The sequence below is a fragment of the Centroberyx gerrardi genome, chromosome 7, assembly GCF_048128805.1.
Source record: "Centroberyx gerrardi isolate f3 chromosome 7, fCenGer3.hap1.cur.20231027, whole genome shotgun sequence".
In the NCBI taxonomy this organism is placed as follows: Eukaryota; Metazoa; Chordata; class Actinopteri; order Beryciformes; family Berycidae; genus Centroberyx; species Centroberyx gerrardi.
Window position 1 is genome coordinate 15,729,954 of NC_136003.1, and position 8,165 is coordinate 15,738,118.

Here is an 8,165-nt window from a genome sequence, read left to right on the forward strand (position 1 = left end):
CCCAGCCCACATAACCAGACTGAAGTCCTTGCAGGGCCAACAGGTGGCCTTTCTGACCCGATTTCCATCTACATCCACCCTCAACAGTCTCCCATCAATCTGTTTTTAATCAATACTTTTTTTTAAATGATGAATGTTTAAGGCCCATTGTCTGAAGAGGCTGTTCTTGCTGTCCCCTGAACCTAACTGATCCCCCATATTGCCTTGAAAGGCTTTACAACTGCCTTGTAAAGAATATAACATTCTCCAATGAGGTATATGTCACCACCATCTCCATATAAAATGTCCAAAATGTTAATAGTGAGAACCGAGAGGGGAGCTATGAGGGTTTTGAAGGGATCAGGGCCCATTTTCGCTCCAGCAGCTGTAAGGAAGGAGGGACCCCTTTCTGCTTGCCTCCTCTGCACCCTTTTTCAATTAGCCTAGAAGGCACTCGAGCGCTCAGAGTCTGTAAAGGCGGATACTGCCAGGGTCTATGGCCATACCTGCTGTTGTTGTCGATTGATCAGTCACCTGATGTCTCCTGCAGCCATTTCCATCATGATGGGGACTCCTGAGAACTGTCAGAGGTCTTGTGTAGTTCCTTGTGTGGAGCATGGCACTGATCACGCTAAGGTGAGGGATTTGATTCACAATGGGGCCACCCGTTCGACAAATATATGCACTCATGGCACAAAAGGAAAGGGACATTGAGCCTTTACTGCACAGATTGATTTATCTGAGGACAGTAGACGGCAGAAAACTGCTTGAACTGCATTCCCTCTCGAGGAAGTGAAAGGACGCCACACCCGGTTCAACCATTCGCTTAATTTGCGGTGAGCTTCATTCCGAGAATTACACAACGACCTGTTTTTTCTGTGACACTACTGATTTACAAGGGGGGAATTCATCTTTCTGTCTACTGCCCTCCACGGTGATCTCAGAGTTCAGGGACAACAGAGCAGATAGGGATTCACTTCTGCTGGGCGAACATGAGGGATTGAACCCGGGACCTTCCATTTGCACGGTAGTCTCTAACTACTAATGGAAGGTAAACTGCAGAGCATCTACAGTCGTTTTCACAACAGAGGAGTCCAAAAAAATCAAATGAAAACGTCTTGTTTCTGGTAATTTTGTCTGAAAACACTCTTATCGTGCTTATAGCTGCATCATAGCAATTTCCACTGCAGCTGAGTTCCAGTCAAAACGTGTGGTGAGAAGTCTGCAGTAACCTTTGATGTAGATATTTTTCGTTCTCAGGTGCAAGTCTGTGCAGTTCTCATACGTCAGTCTTCAGTCAATTGCCCGATGGCACTCGTTTCTTCCTGAGAAAAGTCCTCAGCCCCACCTCCCACCCCCCGTCGCACATGCACACACACATACACACACACACACACGCACACGCACGCACACACACACTCAAGCATCAACAGTATCTTCCGTATCTTCCAAGAGGGAAGCAATATCCTAAATAAAATCTCGTCTTCCTCTCATTTACTTTTAATGTGGAGAAACACTAGATCTAACAATGCTACTGGAGTGAGATAGAGGAGACCAATCGTTTCCATCGTGCTCTCATTTATACCCAGATTTCATTAATTTGTAGACATACAGTAGATGACTTTTCTTTAAAATCCATTTTGTCATACTTCTGAAATTCTGCTTGTTCGGCTTGTTCAAGAGAAGAGGTTTAATTTTTGGATTGGCTGCAGTTCAGCAGGATGCAGAGAAACTCTTTGGTATTATAACAGATAATAATAAAGATAAAAAAGATAATAATATTACATAATATAAAACTCTATGGTAATAACTAGATAATGTAATAACTTATAATAAAATCATAATAATAAAAAACTGTTAATGTGATAAATTGCTGCATAACATCTTCAGACTGATATTGTAATAAAAAAGGTTCACCTATCATAGTATAATAATTTCAAGTTAATGTAACAATGTATTGCATTACATTACATAATATATTACAATATCAGTCTGAAGATGTTACATTATCTGTCGATGTCACAATCTGACATTTTAGCACATTTTGCACAAGCTACATTATGCAGCAGTTATTACATTATCAGCTGCTGCACACATACTGTATTAAGTTGAAACATGTATATGGCTTAATCAGTATGTTGTGGGCATGTAAATGCAGCCAATTACATCTGACATACACACAGCCGCGTTTCAATGGCAACTAAGTTTACAGTGAGGACTTCATGCAGAGGCTATCTGAGAGATTTGGAGGCAATAAAGTCTTTGAAGATGAAAAAAAAAGTCATATAGTGTAATGGATGATCTTTTATGGTTTTTATATCAGAGCTCAGGGCAGCGTGTGGGCAAGGTTGTGTGTGTGTGTGTGTGTGTGTGGGTGTATGTGTGCATGTTTGTTGTGTTTCAGACATGGAGAGGAAGGGAAAGGGAGAGTCAGACAGATGCGCAGAGCAAATGAACAGAGTGTGTTTGAGGAATGAGGAAATAGCCTACATGCCCATCTTAATATTGTCATATAAACACAAGAGCACAGAGTCTGAATTGCACCAAGGCAGATGTGCATTAACACACACTTTGTTTGGGACAGGCGCAGGGCAGATATCAGCTTGTCTCTATTCTCAAACATCGACTCAGTCACTCTACCTGGTTTTCCCTGTGCACAGATAACGTCCAAACATAACATCTGACTGGCAGAACATCTTTTCGTGCCAACTGATTGAACTTCCACATCGTGCTCTCACTCCCCCTGCTGTGAATTTCTATTGGCACCTGCATCTCCACTTGATGCAAAGCAATTTTAAGTGGCATATGCTCAAAGTCAAGGATAGCTACTCTGTCAAAGGAGTGGACAATTAAATATCCTACAGCTGCAAATAAACCAAAATGATGTTTTCACATTGGAAACACTCTTAAATAAATGACAACAGCTCAAGATATTCCTTTCTAAGCACAAGACAAGTGTAGGCCTTCACTTAGAGGATATCTTTAACTGATCAAAAAATATGGATGCAGTGGGCTTCTCTGTTAGACGCCACAACATTTAATACCTTTCTCTGAGTGATGGCCAGAGGTGATAAAAGCCTGTTTACGCAGAAATGTCACAATACAGAGAGAGCAGCTTTGTTGCTCCATGAGGTAACACTAGCATAGTCGGTGGCATCAGCACACAAAAAGAAAAAAAGACAAATTTTCCCTGCTGCATGACACTTGCTGCAACTATCACACATCACAGAAAAGAAGAAAAATGACCAGTGAAGGTTCAGGTTTTCTGTTTTCCTGGTTTCAACAAGTGCCCAACTGTAAAAACATCTTCATTTTTTTGATCCATGTCTGATTTTGACGAAACGTGGAGGGATGATTCATCTTGGCACCGGATGCATCCCAAAGCTCCAGAAATCATCCTGTTCTATTCCGTTATCTCCTCCTTTCCTCGCTCACCCAGAAGTTGATGTTCGGCGGAGGATGCACAGGATGTCTGACTCAAAACTTCTTCACACATCCAGCTATCCTTACAAATTACGATTGGTCTGATTTGGATGCTTGGTCTTGTTACTGACTGGCCCATCTGCCTGCATCATTTGTGGTTCTATTGTAGCTAATCACTTCCTCATAGCATCTGGATGGCTGTACATTGCATTATATGGAAATAACAGGATGAGCCATGTAAATGCTCCAAAGGCATTAGGTGAGGTAGGTTTGTGTACATACACTAGGCTCTGAGAGAGATATTTACAGCAAATCAAAGAGATGTCTATTTATGTTCAGATTTTAAAAATGCTCCACATTATTTGATTTGACAGAAGAATGGTAGATTTATCATACACAAATTGGAAATACATTATGGTGATTCCTGTGAGCTATTGCATGATGAAACAGAGTACAAAAGAAAGAATACTCTCTTGTTTTAAGTCTATGAAAGGACCTGTGTTATGCTGTGTTTAATTCTGAGCACTGAGAAGCAGAATTTTCTGAACACACACAGAGAGAAGAGAAGAAAAGATTACCTATCTTTGTTTCAAGTATCTGCAGGTTAATTTTCATACTGTAACAAAATTAATGGAAACAAATGGCTGCTTGGATGCATTCAAACATCAAAAGAAGTATGGCATGCTTTGGAAAATGGTTGGTAGCAATGTTAAGTGTGTGCAGTGTTGTAAATGGGCTAAAATATGCAATAAAACCAGTACGGTCCTTTAAGTGCACCTGAGGCATGTGTACAGTTAAATGCCTTCTTAACGAGTTGGTTCCAATCATTCTTGTGTTAAGGTGTTGTGTCCCACATTGTTTGCCATTCATATTAAAGGAAGGGATGAAACCCTAAACTCACTTTTATCAGCTGTTAATCAAGCTGTTCAGGGTAATTTTATAATGAAACTCATCCATCAATGTTGTAATCTTGACAATGCATCGCATAATGTTGTCTTAATGGATCTTATATGCAAATCTCTAGTTGCCAACGCCAATTAGTGGTGGAAAAAATATTCTCCAAATGAGGAAGTGTATTCTACATTTATCTATCATCAAGTCACCACCCTAACTCCGCAGGCCAGCCCCCCCACCCCTCTCCTGTCATGCACGAGCTCAAGCACATAGGGGGGCGTCAGTCCACACTGTCATTTTGGCTACATCAGTCAAACCACTGGAATGTGGAACGATGGATGGTGAAGGAAACAGTGCTCTTTTGTATTATGTAGGGGAGACCGGGGATGATTGTACCACATTTTGTCTCAGTCCCTATAACTCTGACAGTTTTGGTGTTAGATCTCTCAAATTTTGACACAAAGTGCCCACATTTGTCTGCTACAAATAGCAATCACTTTAACCTCTATTATAATATCACAGACTTCATGAATTGATGTCAAATACAAGGAGTTCCATTGTTACAACCTACCCCAATACCGGGGGAAGTTGTAACAAGCAAGAATTGAGCCCATACTATACAATTTGCATTGGAACAGCTCTAATGAAGAAATGACATTAAAGAACAACATGACTGTCAGTCACTGTGTGTGTGTGTGTGTGTGTGTGTGTGGGTGTGGGTGTGTGTCTTTGACTACACTGATCCATTTGAACTAAACCATTTTAACATCTCTTAACTGTGCATGCATGTATGGGTTGTCTTTTTAACAAAATTAACTGAAATCTCAGTTAATTAAACTTAAATCTTCAGTCAATTCAAACTTTATTGACTTGAAATGTGGTGTTCCATCACATAACTGTTTAATAAATGAGTCACAGTAACACTTTTTTCAAGTGTTACAACTATCCCCACCCGTCAGCCATTATATTTCTAGCTGTTGTAGAACGGTGGTTTGAGATTAGCATGGATGGAATGCCTCACATTTTATATCTAATACAAGTTCTATCATTTTTACTTCAACAATATCAGTGCCAATCAAAACTTGGTTCAAAAAATTACTTACCTCAAAATCAGTTTTTTGGCTGTAAAATCTGCAGCTTTGCTTACACAGCTATGAAACTGCACATGTATGATCAGGAAGGAAGTGGATGTGTACAGTAGTGATCATGTGACTCTATCTTATCCCTGATTGGTGGAAATGGTGCTGTTAACCATCCCCGGTCTCCCCTAATGATGCGGTTGTACAGTCTGAAAACAGAGAACTCAGAGAGGTTGCTGTGCTGGGCCTGTGTGAGAGAAGTGGTGTGGAGGTGTTCACAGGCCAACGCCCTCTGCCCAACGTCACATGCCATATTTCAATGATGTGTCTGATTCCGCCAAAACAATCGAATGTGGAATGAGGCGTGGGAAGGAGAACGTTTGTGCCACTTGGTCTATTATTACTGGGCTTTTTTCTAAAACAGATGTTCTACCAGAGATGCCTTCTCTGAAGTCAGAAACATACTGGAGGCGTCAGACGTGCACATCTTCAGCTTAGTTAGATTTTGGGACCAGCAACAGAGGACCAGCACAGCTGTTTTTTATGAGATTTCTGGTCCCTGCACTGCAAAAGAAAAAAGGGAGAATAATGCAGTTTTTCCTGAGGCCGACTTTCTGGACATTATAATTATCTAGATAGGTACGTCTGCATGAATGTGCCTTTTTGTTTTTTTTATAAATTTAAAATTTTCAGAGACTTATACTACCAAGTTATAGAATTTATATCATGATAAAGTGTAGATGCCAGTGCCTTGGTGTTGACACTTCAAATTTCCCACCTGCCGTGCAATCGCTTTTTAGGTTCAACTGTTGCAGATTGCTTTGGCCCTTTCAGTGTGTATTGGAGAGCGACGCTCTTTGCAAACTGGGGATACATAAAGCTCTACATTGACACAATCATGATGGCAAAACCTAGGGGTGATTATTATGGACCCAGAGCTGTGACTGTTCTGAAAAATGGCATTAAAAAGCAGGACATTGGCATTGAAAACAAATATTGAACTAAAAAAAAAACATTGGCATTGAAAAACTTTCACCGAAAATAGTATTTATTGGAACAGAAAAAAAAAATCTTGGCATTGCTGCAGCCTGAACTCAAAAAAGATCAAGATTTTCTGTCAATAATCTACACAATACCCAGTAATAAAGTTGAAACATGTTTTTAGAAATGTTTGCAAATTTCTCGAAAATGAAATGCAGAAATATCTTAAAACAAGTATTCAACCCAATACTGTGTAGAAGCACCTTTGGCAGTGATAACAGCTTCCAGTCTTTTTCGATACATCTGTAATGGTTTGGCACATCTGGATTTTGGGATTTCCAGCCATTCTTTGTTGCAGATTTGCTGAAGTTCAGTCTAGCATGATTCTGCCACCACCGCCTCATGGTTGGGACGGTGTTAGATGGGTGATGAGTTGGGCCCGACAGACATGGTGCTTTGAATTACAGCTGAAGAGAAGGAAGAGTCTGAGTAGTTCCATATTTTTTCCATTTCCTCATGTATTCTGTGAGCTCCCAACTTAAGAAATAACACATAACCTTTCATAAGCTTCCTCAGATCTGTGCCTCCTCACAGTCCTGTCTGAATTCTACAGACAGTTCCTTGGACCGCATGGTTTCTTCTGACCTGCTCCGTCATGAGACCTTACAGACATACAGTATGTGGGGTTAGGGGTTAGAGGTTGAATACTCAAAAACATTTCAGTTTTCATTTTTGACTAATTTGTAAACACAATAATCTAATCCATTTTGAATTCTTTAACACCACAAAGTCTAAAAAAACAACATGACTAGAAATTTTGAAAGAATTGGGAGGATATCCAACATGGCAGTTAAGTTGGTTGGATACCTCTTGATCACATTAGATCGTTTAGAGCTATTGGTATTTGAATAATGCAAATATAAATATTTGCAAAAAAATTGTCAAGTAAAGATTTGTAAATGCAATTCCTTTATTTGGAGAATGGTTATCAGAGATGAGGATGAAACTGGTTTGAAATCTCTATTTCAAATGACTTGAAAGCTATTGTTGAACTCCCACATGCTCCATGTGTTGCCGCTCCTCTCCTAAACAACATGGATGAGCAACATCTTATCACTTAGGTGCAGAGGAGGCGGATTCTGTTTGACCCACAGCACCCATCCTTCCATCCATGTCTTGAAGAAGGAAACTGAATGGGTTGCGATTGCTGCAGTTTTGGGGATTTCAAGTAAGTTCAATGAATTCATTGACTTGCTTGAAAACCAATAGGCCAAGCTCCCTAACTGGCTTGTTTTGTATCCCATCCCTCGTTCCATTCTCTTGCTTGCCTCTAGTTAGGAACGAGTGATGATCAACTGAACGTGATGAATTCACCTGGCATCACCTCCGTGTGGCGAATTGGGTGTTTGTGGGCATGCAGAATCAACTGGTTTGACTGAAAACTATTCCAATATTGTGTTTTGATCTTTACAGGTTATGCCAAACTCATTAAATTAAACAAATATAGCGGTTATAGACCAATGATTGCTGAAAAATATAAATAAAAAATAAACAGTGGACAGAGAAAGGAAAGAATGCAAGAAAATCTATTGGATCTAACCTCGCGAACAACGTACACATTTGCATAAAGTTGACTTGAACTTTTGTCCCACCTCTTTGGACCATTCGCACCACGGAGGCGATCCCAACATGCCCTGTGTCCTATAGAAAATGAATAGAGGTGGAATTGGTCGCTTGGTGAATCGGGTTCAGTGGATCATCACTTCTCAAACTCCAAAAATACATGCCAACTAGGGTGACCAGACATCC